This window comes from Saccopteryx leptura, chromosome 3 (assembly GCF_036850995.1).
Source record: "Saccopteryx leptura isolate mSacLep1 chromosome 3, mSacLep1_pri_phased_curated, whole genome shotgun sequence".
Classification (NCBI taxonomy): Eukaryota; Metazoa; Chordata; class Mammalia; order Chiroptera; family Emballonuridae; genus Saccopteryx; species Saccopteryx leptura.
Genome location: NC_089505.1, coordinates 187,105,733 through 187,124,348, shown reverse-complemented (window position 1 = coordinate 187,124,348; position 18,616 = coordinate 187,105,733). Strand labels below are relative to the sequence as shown.

Below are 18,616 nucleotides of genomic sequence, written 5' to 3'. Positions count from 1 at the left end.
GAGGGGACAGGTTACACAGACATTTGTCCAATACCTTCATCTCCCCCCACTCCTTCTTGTGTTGCTGTTTGTTTCAAACCAGCTTCTCTAGTGTGGTGAGAAGGTCGGAACGGACAGTAGAGCTGGGAGCTCCACAAGGTAACTGGGCAGGTGGATACACAATAGAAAGTAGCCAAATGCACAGATAGCAAGAATTTTTTTCTGTACAGTTCCAACAAACATGTGAAGACTGCATTTCTACCCGAGCAGGATCCTGGTGAGGAAGATTGGAGCTACAGATTTCTTTAGGAGGGGTACTCCCACCCCAGTCATCTAGGGCAGTGGTCCCCAACCTATTTTGGGCCATGGACCGGTTTAATGTCAGAAAATATTTTCACGGACCGGCCTTTAGGGTGAGACGGATAAATGTATCACATGACCAAGACAAGCATCAAGAGTGAGTCTTAGACGGATGTAACAGAGGGAATCTGGTCATTTTTTTTAAAATAAAACATCGTTCAGACTTAAATATAAATAAAACAGAAATAATGTAAGTTATTCATTCTTTCTCTGCGTACCGGTACCAAATGGCCCACAGGCCGGTACCGGTCCGTGGCCCAGGGGTTGGGGACCACTGATCTAGGGGTCCTGGGTTTGGCCAGCCTCACCTCAGACCAGCCCTGGACGATGCTCCTGGTCTGATGCACTGGTCCCTTGTTCCAGCTAAGGGTGAGCCTGTCAGCCAGCTCCTCTACACTGTCCTTAAAGAACCTCTGTAGAGACAGAGCCCAGTACCAGGTCAGGAAGCATCAGTGACCTGCCTGGGCATCGCCGCTGGGGGTGATGCCCACAACACCTTCTGCTCCCCAGATCATGCACAGACAGGCACCTGCAATGACCTCCAGCCAGGGGGAGAACGGGAAGATGCCTTCCAGCTCCTGATGTACAAATGGGTAGGGAAGCTCGGTCCCCAGCACTCACCTTTTCTTCCTGCGAGCCATGACCAGGGCTATGAACATGACAGACCTGCTTACTTCCAACCCTTCACAACCCACTCCTGCCCAGGATGAGCCCCCTCGTATGTGTGGTGCTGCCCAGGTTGGGTCCCAGGTGGGGTGGGGCCTGGAACAGATGGGCCTGCACACAGCTGCCCTTGGTCACCTGAGGCTGCCTTGTGCCAGAGGGGGCGAGGGGTCAGCAGTGGTGCTTGCACCAAGGTCGCCAGCAAGAGAAACTTCTTTTGCTCTGGTCTTTCTTCAGCCCAGATCCTTGGAAGGACGGGAAGCAATGGAGAAACATCCTACTCTCCTGACTGCCTGCAGTCATGTGAGCCTGACTGGACTCTGTCTCTAGAATGTGGGTGCCTGGTTACCAGACTCCTAATTTCTGTTGGAACTCTGTCACCAAGGAAGTGAGGTCATCCCTTCTAGGTTTTGTGACCTAGGCCTCTCCTTCAATCAGGGCCACTCAGAACCTGGACTGATGACTGCTCATCCTACTTGCCCATTCATCTCGATAGCTATGTGTACACCAAGACCTAACACAGTCTTCCCCACAGCTCCCTGGGAATGTACCCAGTCCCCAGGTCATAGGAGAAGGCTGAGTTCAGACCTCTGTTTTCTTACCAGTGCCCTGGTATCCTGGGGAATCCTCTGTGTATCTGGGCTCCCCAGACTCCTGACCTACACCATGAGAATGATGCTAGCTAGACTCCTTTCCCTAAGGCCTTCCTCAGGTGTGGATGAGATAATACCTCCCAACACTATGGACCAGTATCCTATGAATCAGACACACAAATGTCAAGGTGTAATTGTTACAAGAATGGGTGTGACATGCCATGGAACACCAATCTAAACGAGCCTGGGTCCACTGTGTGATCCTGGAGCAGGGTGTCAGGGCGGTGGGGTCACTTCCCACCTTGGCCTCATTTTCAGAACTGTAGCTTTAAGGTGTTGAAATGACAGGAAATTCATATATTGTTATCCCATGACCTGAAAACTTCCAGCAGTCTCTTTTGAGACTTAGAATCAGACCAAGTGCCTCTTTTTGGTCCCTGTGGTGGAAGCCTTCAGAGTGGCTTCTTATGATTTTTGCCCCCTGTGAAGAAACATCCCTGTGTATCCACTGAGCGGTTAGGGACTGGCTTTTGAACAATGTAGACTACAGCCAAGGCGGTGGGATGTCAGGTCCTGTCACTTCTCTTATACTCTTCATCTTAAGTTCCCTTGTTTTCTCGAAACGTCTATTTCATTTTTTATTGGTCTGTCGGTCCCTATCTATGTCATACCTCTGGGAATGGGAGGGCGAACGCCAAGGTGTTGAGGGCCCTGTGTCGAGGCCCCAGAGGAGAGAATCAAGGCAGTGCCTGGGCTAGCAGGCTGGGATGGGGACTCTCAGTCCACACTGCTTTCCGGAGAAAACCAGCCAAGTGATCCTGGGAGGCAGTCTGTCTTTCTCAAATCAATGAAAAAGTTTTTTTAAGTGGCTGTGGAATAATTTCTTTGATGTACTGAAAGAAAAACTTATGCTAGCCCGTATTCTATACTCAGTGAAAATTTATTCAAGAATAAGAATAAAACAGGCATTTTCATACAAGGAAAAACTGAAGAAGTTCCCATTGACAGCCCTTCACCAAAGTTTTCATTGATGCAAGGGAAAAATGACATAAAAGAGGACTCCGATGGAAAGTGTGAGAAACAAGAACATAAGCAAAGTAGTAAACATGTGGGCCTATAAAAATATAAATGAGTACTTATGATATGTCTTCATTTTTTAAATTAAATTAAGAACAACTCTACATAATATATATGGTTGGGGTAAGATAATGGAATTTATGGGTCTTGAGGTTCTATATAATCTGGGAGGAAAATAGTATTACTTTTATTTATTTATTTGTATTTTTTCTGAAGTGAGAAGCGGGGAAGAAGAGAGACAGACTCCCACATGTGCCTAACTGGGATCCACCCGGCATGCCCACCAGAGGGCGATGCTCTGCCCAACTGACCATTGCTCCATTGCAAACGGAACCATTCTAGTGCCTGAGGCAGAGGCCATGGAACCATCCTCAGTGCCGGGCTGACTTTGCTCCAGTGGAGCCTTGGCTGTGGGAGGGGAAGGGAGAGATAGAGAAAAAGGGGAGGGGGAGGGTGAAGAAGCAGATGGGCGCTTCTCCTGTGTGCCCTGGCTGGGAATCGAACCAGGGACTTCCACATGCTGAGTCAACACAATAGTGTTATTGATTAAAATTAGACTTTGAAAATTTATGCATGCTATAATTTTTAGGTTAATAAATGAAAAAGAAAAACAGTCTATAACTATAAATGAGTAGAGGTAGAAATTGAATGAGGAAAAAATATGCAAAATAAAAAGAATAGAAAAAATAAAACAAAATGGTTAGTCACATAGAAAATACAAATTAAATTAGCAGATATAATCCAAATATAGTAGTAATTATATTCTATGTAAATGGACTGAATACTCCAGTTAAAAGACAAATACTGTGGGGTCTGGCTTGGTGGTTCTGTGGGTAAAGCACTATCCTGGCATGCAAAATTTGAACCCTGGTCAGGGCACATACAAGAAGCAACCAATGAATACATAACTAAATGGAATAACTAAGTGGAACAACAAGTTGATGCTTTTCTCTCTTTCTCTCTCTTTCCCTTCCCCTACCCCTCTCTCCCTTTTTATTTTTCTCTCTCAAATCAATGATGAAATTTTTTTAAAAGACAAATACTATGATATGAGAGGTCAGGGAGTCCAACTATAGGCTATTTATAAATGATATCTCTAATGTTAGGATATGTGTGTTAAACAAAAGGATGTGAACTTCTACCGCACAGATTCTAAAGAAAAGAATCAACAGACTTTGAGACAAAAACTTTATTGGTGATAAAGGGGGGTCTCTTCATAATGAAAAAAGCTTCAATGTACCATAGGACAAACTATTTTACATTTATACATACCTAAAGATATTCTTATTTTATATGTCAAAATTGAACAGAACCAAAATAAAATGGGCAAGTTCCCAATTATGAGAGGGTTTAGCATACTGCTCTCAATGTTTGATAGAACAAGTAGACTGAAAAATTTAGTAAGAATATAAAATATTTGAAAACATAGTTAAGAAAAATGACCTAATAGATACACATATGTAGAGACAATATACGAAATAATTGTGGAATATCCTCTTAACCACAAATTAACCCTTAAAATTTTTAACATAATGATATATTGGATCATAAAGTACATCCTAAAGTTTCAAAGGATATAATCATACAGGCTGTTCTCTGGAACAAGGAAACAATAACAAAAAGAGCTAGAAAATACCATACCATACCATTGAAAACTGAGACATACTATTTTTTTCTTCAAAAAAAAAAAAAAAATAGGCCCTGGTCGGTGGCTCAGTGGATAGAGCGTTAGCCTGGCATGTGGACATCCTGGGTTCAATCCCTGGTCAGGGCACACATAAGAAGTAACCATTTGCTTTTCTCCCCCTCCCTCTCCCATTCTCTCTCTTCCCATCTCGCAGCCAGTGGCTCGATTAGTTCAAACATTGGCCCTGGGTGCTGAGGATAGCTCAGTTGATTTGAGCATCGGCCCCAGACAAGAGTTGCCGGGTAGATCTCAATTTGGGCACATGTAGGAAACCTATTTCCCTTCCTCTCACCTAAAAAAAATAATAATAATAATATATATATATACACACACACACACACACACATATACATATATATATATATGTATGTATATATATATATATATGTATGTATATGTATATATAAGCTACCTATTTTTAGGGATGCACACAAAGAAAGTAAAATTATAAAGAAAAGCAATAGTAGTATTTCCACAAGTCAAGATTGTCGTTACTCTGTGAGGGATGGAGGGGACAAACTGGATATGACCCTGTATGGAAGGATGCTAAGTCGATGGTAGTTTTCTAGTTCTCACTCTCAGTTGTGGTTACATGTGTTCGCCTTATAATCATTCTTTATTCCTTTCTGAATGCACTGTATTCTTCACAATGTAGAAGTGGGAAAAAATAAATAAAAGCAGTGGAATCAAACACAAAACTAAGCTTAATGAGTCCCTGTGAGGGTGGAAAGGGTAGGAATGGTTTAGGGTGGGGCGTATCAAGATTCAGAAATAGTAATATTCTGTTTCTTAAACTGGATGGTGGATCGTAGATGTTTGTTGTTTTAATATACTAAATATACTGCAAAAATTCATAACTATTTGGATCTTCCTAATATTTAATTTAAAATGTAAAGAAAAACCCCACAAAATTACTAACACCCTAAAGAGGGGTTAGGTGCTAAACTAATTGACCACATGTGAACTGGCCCGGAAACTTTCATATCACTGAAAAATAAATTCAGAAGTTTTAATACTTTGCCCACACAACTTTTTGAAACATTGCTGATAAACTCTAAGTGTCCTCACTAAGCCCTTCTGTGAGGCTGAAAAGGACGTGTGCTAGTGGATGGGATTTGGGTCCCCAAGGTATATGCTTCTTGTCACAAGACACTCTTGTCCTGAGTGAAGCCTCTTGTCCCTCCCCTTGACCTTCATGTACATTTAGAGCCGGTAAGCAGGTCACACTGCTCTCTCCAAGGCCTGGCAGTTGTCACTCCATGAAGTGATTTTATCTGCTGCAATTTGGGTAACAGCCCAGCCTGCAAAATCAGATTAATTTTGCTTTATTCTCTAAGAGTTGAGAATTCTCTCACCTTTGTCTTCCAGGTTTTCCAGTTTATGTTTGAGGTTAGCACTTTCATCAATGCAAGCAAGCCACAGATATGTGTATTTGTGTCAAAATAAAAAAACAAGGATGTTACATTATCCCTTAAGAAGGAGTAAGCCAGTACATCATGCAAATATAACATTAATTCTGGAAAACCCAATTAAATAGGACCTTGTATACATTTTCTTCAAATTCTGAGTGCTTCAATGAAGAGAGGCTGCTCAGTGGGTGGGAACTTTTAAGTTCTGAGTATTAAAAAGAACTGTTTCAAGAAAATAAATACACTAAGATGCAACTTCAGGCACTAACATTTCACTATCCCTCTATATATTAAATATCATCATAAAAAAAATGGAAGGCAGTATTAATTGAAACAAAAATAACCCAAGCTTTGACTGTGTCTTTCATGGCATGTATAGTTATTAGATAAAATGAATAGTCAGTTCATTTAATTAGATCAGCACCTTTAATAGCTGCCCGCCTGGCCCCAAATTCATGGGCAAGGATTCTACTGCCCCAAGCTTGTGATCTCTCTTTTTCTCCTCTCTTAGTTCCACTCCATTATTTCCTATTATTCTCTAATGCTAATTTTCCTATCCTTGTTTCTTTTCCTTACTTCTTTTCTGCCCGTAGTAGTCAAGCTAAGAGGTTTTCTGGTATGCACTTACTTAGTGCCATTTTGTGTCTTTCCGTGTGGCAGTGGCATTGAGCTGCAGAATGACAAAAGTGAACAAAACCAAACCCTTACTCTTACAAGTTTAAAAGGTGCAAATAGTTTTAAAATATAGTGGGGGTTAAGATAAACCCTAGAGGTCAAGGGTTGGTAAACTCTGGCCCCTCAGGCCCCCTCTGCCACCTGGTTTTATAAATAAAGTTTTGTGGTGCCTGACCAGGCGGTGGTGCAGTGGATAGAGCATTGAACTGGGATGCCGAGGACCCAGGTTCAAGACTCCGAGGTCGGCAGCTCGAGCATGGGCTCATCTGGTTTGAGCAAAAGCTCACCAGCTTGGACCCAAGGTTGCTGGTTCGAGCAAGGAGTTACTCGGTCTGCTGAAGGCCCACGGTCAAGCCACATATGAGAGAGCAATCAATGAACAACTAAGGTGTTGCAATGCACAACGAAAAACTAATGATTGATGCTTCTTATCTCTCCGTTCCTGTCTGTCTGTCCCTGTCTATCCCTCTCTCTGACTCTCTCTGTCTCTGTAAAAATAAATAAATAAATAAATAAATAAATAAATAAATAAATAAATAAATAAATAAAATTAAAAAAAAGTTTTGTGGAAACACAACCATGCTCATTAATTTTTTTTCTATGTGTATCAACAGAAATCAGGTGCCTGTTTCTGGACAAAAACTTAAGGGGTTAAAGGGAAGAACTACCCTGAAATTTTGTTCCAGAAATGTTTGGAGGTATAGCATTATCTTGCCTAGAGGTATCTTTTAATAATGGTGTTAGAAGTTTAGTACAAAATTAGTGTTTTTTAGAAGTGTTAGCATCCATAACCATTCAAGACAAGTTATCAAAAAGTTGTAAAATATTTTCAATATCCTTTTAAGAAGTTTAAGTACTGGATTTGCTCCATTTGAAACTAAACACTACGACTTCAGAATCCCAGAATTGGAGCACATTAGGTCATATGTCAATTGATAATTCTAAATAAAAATAACTGCAAATCAAAGTTCTCAAAGTGTGGTCCCAGACCAGAACATCAGCAACCTGGGGAACCTGATGGAACGCAAACTCTCAAGCCTCACCTCTGATCTACTCAGTGAGAAACTGGTGACAGGACCTAGCAACCTGTGGGTTTTTTGTTGTTTTTTGTTTGTTTGTTTGTTTGTTTGTATTTTTCTGAAGTTGGAAACAGGGAGGCAGTCAGACAGACTCCCGCATGCGCCCGACCGGGATCCACCCAGCATGCCCACCAGGGGGCAATGCTCTGCCCATCTGGGGCGTTGCTCTGTTGCAACCAGGGCCATTCTAGCGCCTGAGGCAGAGGCCATGGAGCCATCCTCAGCGCCCAGGCCAACCTTGTTCCAATGGAGCCTTGGCTGCGGGAGGGGAAGAGAGAGACAGAGAGGAAGGAGAGGGGGAGGGGTGGAGAAGCAGATGGGCGCTTCTCCTGTGTGCCCTGACCGGGAATCGAACCCGGGACTCCTGCATGGCAGGCCGACGCTCTACCACTGAGCCAACCGGCCAGGGTGCAACCTGTGTTTTTAAGCTATCCTGGTCATTCTGGTGACTGCTAAAGTAAACCATTGCTCTAAATTAGGTTCTGGTAAGTAAAATTTTATTGAAATACAACACACTCATTTGTTTTGGTATTGTCCACGGCAGCCTTCATGCTACAATGACAGAGTTGAATAGTCACCACAGAAACCCTATGGTCCACAGAATGTCAAAAATATCTACTCTCTGGACCTTTACAGAAATAGTTTGCCACCCCTGCTTTAAATTATTCTTATACTTCAACACAGAGAAGTGAATTTTGAATACCAATATTTGTACAAAGTCAGCAATGACCAGTGGAAATCAGCATAGGCTTCTTATCACTTCCACAGCTTAAATTTACAGATTCTCAAAGCTTTGCAGTTTGTTTGGTGCTTATTTAAAACAAAAGATGTATTTACTAAAAATTGTTCTTTCGGTCTATTTCTACCTGGTAACTCATTATTCCAGGTTGAACAAATATTTGGGTACTTACTCTGGCTCACAGGTTTGACCTGTAAACTGCCTCTGTCATTATAAAACCTGAGAGCCCCTAAGATTCACAGAGTGCAACAACCCCAGCTGAAGGAGGAAAGGCAGGTGGGGGCAGATAACCAGCTATGATTGGAGCACCCACCATGTTGTTGGCAGCGCCCTCGGAATCCCAGCAGCCAGACAGGATAAGTCTCACTTATCAAGAAACAAAAACCAACTATGGAGAAAGGTCACCTGACCTGTGGTGGCACAGTAGATAAAATGTTGACCTGGAACGCTGAGGTTGCTGGTTCAAAACCCCAGGCTTGCCCAGTCAAGGCACATATGGAAGTTGATGTTTCCTGCTCCTCTCCTCTTTTTCTCTCTCTGTTTCTCTCTCTTTAAAATGAATAGTCTTTAAAAAAAAAGAGAGAGAAAGGTAATTCAGCTAACCACAAGAGAAACTAGGCCTTGAGTTGATCTGGAGGATACTGGTGTTCCTATTCTTAACTACTTTGCCATAAAACAAGGATAATTGAAGGGAATTAAGAAACTTTGAGAGTTTATGCAATATTTATATAACTCTGAAGACATTTCAACTACATGCAAAACAAAGATTTAAATGTTTAAAACATTAAAAGCTTTGGAAGTAACATATCAACAAACTGAACACTAGGGAAAGAATTAAACCAAGAAGTTTATTTTTAAAAGTAAATTCAAAAGAGCACACATTTGCAGTAAATCAGAACAGCCTACATGTTAAGCAGTTATAATAAATATCTTTCAACAACATTTGGGAACAATTAAAAAGATCCTAAATACTCACCCAAGATTCATACTACATGTTTAGAAGTCCTTGCAGTTTCTACTGACAGTAGTTTACATACCACTGTTTCGTTACTCTTATATTCCTGAAAACAGGATTTTTGGTTTTGTTTTGTTTTTTAAGAAATAAATGCAGTTTAAGCCTAAACAGATTGGCCTGCGCCATACCAATACCATAAGGGCACAAGGCAACCCAGATAAAATTTATTCACTTGGTCTTTTTCATAGTCACTGACAAGACTGGGAGGGGAAAGTGGCGGAACTGAATGAAAGGAAAAAGTGTACAATGGATAATTTTATTTATGAGAAATTAATTTATTCCTTTCCCAATTATACATGGCCAAGCAAGAAGCTCAAATGTCCGGCTCTTAAGATTCTTTCCTAATGATTCAAGGTTGTTCTTCACCACCCAGCACAAATTCTTGGCTCTGAATCATATTCTTGAACGCTCTCCTCCTGTTCTCAGTTTGTCCTTGTACAATAATTTTACCTAACTTAGAATGCATCCTCTTCTCCACAACTATCTTCTTCCAACAATGAACTCAAAGTCCCACCCATCTCTCCCCTGCAGCTTTTCCTGATGATTCCAGCTCATGTCAGATTTCTCTTACCTGAACTCCTACTCCATTTATCTATAGCTCATATTGAAGAGTTACTGGCCATTTCTATATCATTGTACCATATCATGTATATACCATATTTCCCCATATATAAAACACACCCTTTTATGAAAAACGTGGGGTCTAAAATCTGGGTGTGTCTTATACAGTGGTTGTGGCATTTCAAATGCTACAGATGGAACTGAGAATGAGGCAATCTATGAAGACAGTGATTCATCATCAGACACAGATGAGGACAAGCTCATGGATGGGAGTTTTGACAGTGAAGAGGAGTTGTATAAATTTTATTATGAATAAAACTTGAGTTCAATAACTTTACATAGCACTTTTTTTTTTTTTTCAAATTTTGGGCCCCAAAATTAAGGTGCGTTTTATACATGGGGAAATATGGTACATTTTGCCTTTTCAATGTAACTGTAGCAGGGAAGGAGAATCACATGATCATACATTTCTTTGTCACCCTCTCTCATCATACTGACCAATACCTGCTGATTTATTTGAAAAATGACTTGAAAAAACACATGCACCAAATTTACTTTTTAAGCTACTTCTAGTTGTTATTTTTCTACCAGGATATGGTTTTAGGGATTTCCTGTCTTGGTTATTGGTCCAAGATAATGCAGTGGTACTAGAACTTGAATCTCAATCTCTTTTTGAGAAGAGGTGTTTCTCATACTTGAACTGCAAACACAGGATAGTAAATGAGCACTACTAATGGGGTGTTTGTATGCTTTATGTACAATTAAACATATAACTACAAAGTTAGACAAAAGAGGAATAACAGGGACTCTTACAAAATAAAAAGGTACAGAAGTAAGGAGGGTAAGAAGAAGAAACAGATTATTTCATCAGCCAACTCTCAACCGAGCCCCTGTTGTAAAGAATGACAAAATCCTCTTTAATCACATGCACCTCAATATTGTGTCAACACTATAACTTCAAAATACTAACCTAAACAGCAAAGATATACAAGTAATTTTTGCAAAGACATGCTTGTCTATATTTTAGAGGAACTAAAATAAAAATAAGAGAATCATTTCTATTTAAACCTTAAAAGCCTTTTGAAATTGAGCCTGGACTATAAAGTTTAGAGAGTTAGGGCAAATTTTATCTGTTCTGGTGGATTATTCAAATTTACATTAATATTTCTATATTTTTAAATCTTTTTCTGTTTTTGGATTCATTTTATAAATGCTGTAACAAATACATGTTTATGCTTAATTTTGATATGAAATATGTTTTGACTTTGACAAAACACATCTGTATTTGAGCCTGTATGCCAGGGGTCCCCAAACTTTTTACACAGGGGGCCAGTTCACTGTCCCTCAGACCATTGGAGGGCTGGACTATGAAAAAAACTATGAACAAATCCCTACGCACACTGCACATATCTTATTTTAAAGTAAAAAAACAAAATGGGAACAAATACAATATTTAAAATAAAGAACAAGTAAATTTAAATCAACAAACTGACCAGTATTTCAATGGGAACTATGGGCCTGCTTTTGGCTAGTGAGATGGCCAAAATCCGATTCCATATTTGTCACTGCTAGCTGTAACAAGTGATATGACGCGCTTCCGGAGCCGTGATGTGTGCATCCCGCGTCACTGGAAGTAGTACTGTACGTGAGCGACGCCATGCTTTGCATCCGCATCCTGTGCTCCTCTCACTGACCACCAATAAAAGAGGTGCCCCTTCCGGAAGTGCGGCGGGGGCCAGATAAATGGCCTCAGGGGGCTTCATGTGGCCCGCGGGCTGTAGTTTTGGGACCCCTGCTGTATGCTATGCCCCTCTGGGGACCTAGTCCTTAAACCACCATAACTTTACAGAGGCTCCACCATTCATTCATAACAATTCATTCTCATTTCAGGCCAGGAGAATCCTCATGAAGTTAAAGGTATGATGTGGTGACAGTACCTTACATGTTCTTCTCAAACTGACACATAACCAGCTGGAGGATCTACCCTGTGCCTGAAGTGGCAAAGCGTAGAATCAGTTTAGGTTGAGAACCTTATTTATGACAACACAAGCCACAACTTTTAAGGTAGGTGATGCTGAACTACCTATTTTTCAAATGAATTTGTTTTTGAAGACCCAATTTAAAATGTGTAGTATTCAACATTTTTTGTAGAGGAGCTCATTTCTGAAAGGAATGCTGAGCCAGGCCTATCTGCATCTTACTCTTATGAGAAAAATAAGAAAGGTTGGTGGAACTCCTATATTTGTTCCAGAGTTCCTCAGCCCAGTGTCTTGTAAAGAGCAAGCATCACATCACTAAATGCACCCAATTAAAAAACCACACACCAAGGCTTTCCCAATTTCTTTAGGTTTATATAAAAAGGTGCTGAAAGTTCTTTACAAACATACAAGTATTCAGAGTTTTTGTTTTGTTTTGTTTTGTTTTAACCATTCTCTTTTTTCTTTTTTTTAAAATTGAATTTATTAGGTTATGTGAGGTCAGTTGGCAATGGGGGAATGTCACGTGAGGAACCAGGCCTGGGAACTTTGGCTAGAACCGCCCACACCCATGTCTGCCAAAAAGAAATGGCCCGGTCTGACCAAGCGGTGACACAGTGGATAAAGCGTTGGACTGAGATGCGGAGGACCCAGGTTCGAGACCCCGAGGTTGCCAGCTTGAGTGCGGGGTCATCTGGTTTGAGCAAAGCTAACCAGGTTGGACCCAAGGTCACTGGCTCGAGCAAGGGGTTACTCGGTCTGCTGAAGGCCCATGGTCAAGGCACATATGAGAAAGCATGGGTGAACAACTAAGATGTCTCAATGAAAAACTGATGATTGATGCTTCTCATCTCTCTCCGTTCCTGTCTGTCTGTCCCTATCTATCCCTCTCTCTGACTCTCTCTCTCTGTCTCTGTAAAAAGCAAAACAAAACAAAAAACAGCCTGGAGCCCTTTGAAAAAGAACAACCATCTGTCAGCCAATGAAATTTTGCCATGTCATATCAACTCGCCATCACCATATTGACCCTATAAATTACCCCCCACCGGAAAAATCTGCGTGACATCGTCTGGGATGCGCTCTACTAAATAAAGCTTTTGCTATTCCACACTTTGTGTCTATGCCCTTTTTTCTTCCTTGGTGGGGAAAATACCTTACATTTGGTGCTGAAACCTGGGAGGAGTTTGAAGCCTGCTGGGCAGCTCCTCTCCCCTTCCCTTCTAAGGAAGAACCAGGAGCTCCGACCTCCCACCCACTTGGGCACACGGTGCGGTAAGTTCCCTGCCTCCAGCGTCCCCTCAGTTCTTTCTGCCAAGACTCCTTGTCCATAATCGCAGCTGCATCAGGGACCTCTTATCCATTCCAAATGCGTGTGTGTCCATGGAGACGTCCTAGACACACCCACTGTACCTAACCATCTGGTGACCAGAGGTTGAGTTGCGAGATGCCAATTCTCATCTTTGATCACTCCGAGGGCTGAGGGTGGCCATAGAGGCACAGGAATCTAAACCTGACTCAAAAACACTCCTGGAGTTGCCTTATCCAAAATCTCTCCCTCCCTAAAGACAAAGAAACTGATCTTCTCCGCTGTGGCTGTGCCACTATACCCACTGGATAATCGAACCAGGTGGCCTCCTGAAGGGACTTTCGATTTTAACATCCTCACCAATTTAACTATTGCCAAAATCTGGGAAATGGTCAGAGATCCCTTACATTCAGGGCTTCTGGTATTTGCGCTCCTATTCTAATCTCTGTGCCGCCTGCTCAACAGCGCAGGTCCTTTTTGGCCAGAGAAAGCTCACCCAAACCCTCCACTCCTGATCTTTCCTCCTTTGCTGACTTCCAACTCTCTCCCCTTCCTGCCCAACCCCTGGGGGCGCCCCTCTCTCAGGACCCCTCTCTGGTCGCTCTGTGGACCTCTTTCGCTTAGGTCTCTTCCCTTCAGGAAGCCCCCTCCCCTGCCGGCCAGGAGCCCCTCCCTTCTCCGCTGTGTTCTTAAGCCTCTCCCCCATCAGGCCCTCCTCCGCCAGCCATTGGCCCTCACATGGGTTTGCAGGGCTCCTGACCCCATGGCCCAACCCCAGTCTTCTTGCAGGAAGGCCTGGCCTTGTCCTGCCTCTGGCTCCAGCGTTTTTGGCTGGATCTGGGTGCTGGGCTTCCCAGGAACCCTCTTCCTCTTATTCTCAACCCCCAAACCCTTATCCGAGACCTGGTAAACATGACATTTTAGGTTTTTAATGGTTGGGTGGGAGGAACAGGCTGAGGCTGCTCACCAAGCCAACATGCAGCAAAAGGTAACACTCCAAACCCAGGCTCTTGTGGCAGCCCTGAAGCCAGCAGAGCAACAGGGCCAAGGCATAGAAAGTGCCCGACCCAAGTTTGGGCTGCAAAGGGGAACCCCATCAGGAGCTTGCTTTAAATGTAGCAAGGAGGGTCACTGGTCCTGGCAGTGCCCTGCCCGAGGCCACCCACTAAACCCTGCCTTAACTGCAAGCAGCCTGGTCACTCGTGGAGCGATTGCCCCTTTTGGGCAACAGGCTCTTCCTCAGCGCCTCTATGCGGAGGACAAGCCACCCAAATGGAAGGCCAAACCAGCCAGGCAGGCCCACCGCTCGAACTCCTAGACCTCATGGACAACTGACACGGCCCAGACTCAGAGACCCCCATCACCCTTGTTGAGCCCAGGGTAATGCTACAGGAGAGGGTAAGTCCATCTTATTTCTTGTGGACACGGAGGCTACCTTCTCTGTTTTGCCTTCACACTCTGGACCTCTTGTTCCCTCACAGGTCTCAGTTATGGGAGTGGATGGGACCCCTTTTTTTCTCCTTCACATGCCACCCCTGACATGCAGTTTGGATGGGACCCCATATAGTAATATTGACTACTCCTACTGCAGCCAATCTCCTCAGGCAAACACCTTGGTACCATGTCGCTTGCCTCAAGCTTGCACCCATGCAGGACCGCTGGCAGTCAGAACCACTGGGCCCTACCCATTTCCGGCTTACCAGGGGCCCTGCAGACCCTCCTGTTGCTCCTGTCCCTCCCACTGGAAACCTGCCACCAGAGTGAGCTAAAGCAGGGAGCAGTGCTATTCAATGAGACTGGCCCAATGGAAGAAAACATCAATGTCCTCAACCATCTGCAAGAGAAATTGCACAAGAGTCTCTCCTCCTACAACCCACTTAACCCCTGATGGCAGCCACCCATCCTCACCTGGACTGTTCCTATCCTAGGTCCTCTTCTAATTGTCAGCATATTACTCATATTTGTTATTCTTTTTTAGATTCTTAAAGGGCCGCATCCACGAAGTTTCTTGAGTTACAAACAGATGTTCCTATATCCAAATATGTGACTCTCCTCAGAGCCACCACCTTCTGACCTCCCCTTCCCCACGATGCCCCTAACCAGAAGGAAGTAGCCAGACAAATAGCGGTGCCCCTATCTAACATAAAAGGTCAGAATGTGAGGTCAGTTGGCAATGGGGGAAGGTCATGTGAGAAACCAGGCCCCGGAACTTTGGCTGGAACTGCCCACACCCATGCCTGCCAAAAGAAACTTCCCAGGAGCCCTTTGAAAAAGAACGACTGTCTGTCAACCAGTGAAATTTTGCCATGTCATATCAACTCGCCATCACCCTACCTACCCTATAAATTACTCCCCAGCAGAAGAATCTGCACCACTTCTCTGGCCCATCTTGCGGACCAGAGAACCTCGTCCAGGATGTGCTCTACTAAATAAAGTTTTTGCTATTCCACACTTCATGGCTACACACTTCTTTCTTCCTCGGAGGGGAAAATACCTTACAGATTACATAATTTATTGATTAACATAATTATACAGGTTTCAGGTGCCTGTTCTACAAACATCTCAGTGTACCATATTGTGTGTTCACCGCCCCCAAGTCAAATCTTCATCCATCACCATTTAACCCCCATACCTTCTTTCACTTGCCCCCCTGATAATCACCACACTGTTGTCTTTGTCATGAATTGTTTTCTTTTCTTTTCTTTTTTTGTCCATTTTTGCTCAGTCCTTCCACTCCCCTCACCCAGTGAGTGCCCCACACACAGCTGCCAGCCTACACTTTATGTATGAGTCTAATGAAAGAAAGAACTAACAAGCAAAAAAAAGAGCAGTTGTTTTTAAAGTTGGTTGCATATTAGAATCACCAGGATGGAGCTTTAGAAACCAAATCCCAATGCCTCGGCTTTACCCTGGACCAGTTAAGTCAGAGTCATTGGGGGAAAGGATCCAGACTTCAATATTTTTATCAGCAACCCGAGTGGTTCCATTTAGAAGAGTAAGCAGTGGAGAAAGAACCATTGCTAAACGTGAGCCAGAAAGAGCGTTAACTCATTTGTTTGAAGCTCATGATCTCAATTTTTTTTATATGAAAATCACGCTCAACTTACCGGGATTGCCCCTCCCTGAGACCCGCGCAGGTCAGGAGGCGCTGCACCCAGTGCCAGGGTAGACCGCGACTCTTGGATTCCAATATTTGTCAAGAAGTCTAATTGCTGAACCCGCCCCTGAAATCCGCTAGAATTCAGTATTTGAGACGGGAGGTACGTTGCAAGCAACTAGCAATCCTGGGCAGGCCACCTGGGCGCACGCACACATACCTTAAGAGATGACTCAAAGGATGTAAAACAACATCATTTAAACAGTCTGTAGGAGCAAAATTCTACACTGATAGGTGTCCCCTTTGCGTCAGCGGGCAGTTTTCTCTCCATTTTTAACAGCTGTTGAGCTGTTTTTGGTTCATTAATATTGACATAAACTAAAGATGAACTTTCCCAATAAGAACCAGATTGTACCTGAAATGAGTGTATTCCTAATGTCACAAAAGAATATGTTTTAAAAATTAAAAACAAAACAAAACTTGGTGTACTCAGTTAAAATGAAACTAAACAAAAAATTAAATAATTTCATCCCGTTTGTTCTCTGCCCACTTCCTTTGGCCCAGTAGTTGGCCTGGTATGCAGACCTGTGGCAAAAAGAAGTGGGATTGGTGCTTTCTTAAAGAAAAAAAAAAAGACCTCCTCAAATCCAAAAATTCCGTGTAAAAGCCAACTTGAATTATAACTAGCTGCTAACGGCATTTTGGATCATGACATTTACAGAATATATTTGTTTACCTCCAAGCAAAACGTAACCAGAATCTCAGCTCCTCAGTCCAAGACAGGGCTTGTACCTCCAGTTCATTTGAAATGATACTTATTTCAAAGCTCATTATATGGTTCCTAGCAAATACGATACAAATATACTTATGTTAATTTACCTATTTTAATTCCAACCTAGCAAATTCAAAGTTTTCTTCCTTGCTTTTGAATTAATCAGCTTTTACAATATCAAAATAGTATTTAAGGAAGAGCCAGCTTTGAATATGAAGTGTTCTGAATCAGCAAAAAAAAAATTGAAGAGTAATAAAAATAATCAAAATATAGTTTAAATACATTTTACTTTAGGAAATAAAACAATATAATAATATAACAAAATATAAACACTATAATATAATAATATAAAAATTATTCATATTAGATTTTAAACTTTATAATTCATTATTCTCAGACTTTTCAGAAAAAATATATTTATATATCCTTCCAAACTATATGGTTGTTAATGCATTCAAATTTTCAGGAGAAATGAAAGATAATATCATAGAGAACACCTCAACTTATTTATTTTTATTTTGTTATATTTTCACTTTGATTCATTGTAATAACATGTTTTACCCAGACACATTTTTAAGGCAGTTTGGAATATGTATATTTTAATTTTTCTCAAACCAAATATGGTGAAGACTCTGACATTTTTTTGACCACTAGAATCCATTTTTTAAAAAAGTATATGATTTGGCTTTAAAATTAAAATTTTTATTTATGTTTTGGAAGAATATGAACTTCTTAGGGATATTCCAAAACCATAGAGACAAGAATTACTCTCAGTGTTTACAAGAAGACTAGAAATTAATTTCTATGCTTTCTCAGACGTGATTTTAAATTATTTTTAAGTTAATTAAAAGCATTTTAACTTCTAATTATATTAAACTATCAAATTAACGAAATATCTATTTGTACAAAAATCGAGTGTCAATTATTTTAACCTCTGAAAGATAAAGCAACTGAATGACAGGAATTGCAATGACGTTTGGCAATCAGTTAATATGATGAAAGTCTGAGGATAAAACCAATGGATGAAGAGTGGACACTCTTTTGTGTGTGTGTGTGTGGGGGGGGTGATATTTTATTTTTTATTGAATTTATTGGGGTATAGGTTTCAGGTGTGCAACTCAATAAAACATCATCTGCATACTGTATCATGTGCCCATCACCCCCCAAAGAGTGGACACTCTCTCCATGTCCTCCCAAACCTTCCTGACGACTGTGTTGGGAGTGATTTTAATCGCAAACCCAGACCAGATACGAGTTTTCAGGAGACAGGAACTTTGGGGCAGGGAATGCTAGGCGAAGGAACAAGTCACTTTCTTTTGCGTGGACGTTTGAGCTCTGCTTAGGAGGAGTATCCCAGCTTGTATCTAAAGAAAGAAGATAATTCGTGGAACTCCCCAAAGATGACATTTTTCCTCAAGGGGATTCTCCACTGATCAGCCGCCAATGCCTGTCGGCTCTGAAATGCACTTAACTACTGGTTGACTTTTCTAACCAGCCTGACTGTGCCCGTGACGGGGAAGTGGGAGGATCGGGAGCACGGGCGGCTGTTCAGATGGTGGGTTTAAATTTCATCTGCGTTTTTCCGCCTTTGACAAAGGAAAAGACTAAAGCCTGGGCGCCCTCCTAGC

The 18,616-nt window shown here is 42.0% G+C and overlaps 1 protein-coding gene and 1 non-coding gene across 2 annotated transcripts in view; one reads left to right on the top strand and one right to left on the bottom strand.

Annotated features, from left to right (window-relative positions):
• The window catches only part of NQO2 (N-ribosyldihydronicotinamide:quinone dehydrogenase 2), a 698,677-nt gene that overhangs the window by 634,883 nt on the left and 45,178 nt on the right, over positions 1 to 18,616 (top strand). The gene's annotated exons all lie outside the window — the stretch shown is intronic.
• Positions 7,857 to 7,932, bottom strand: TRNAG-GCC (transfer RNA glycine (anticodon GCC)). The gene has a single exon. It is a non-coding gene; the product is annotated as a tRNA-Gly (tRNA).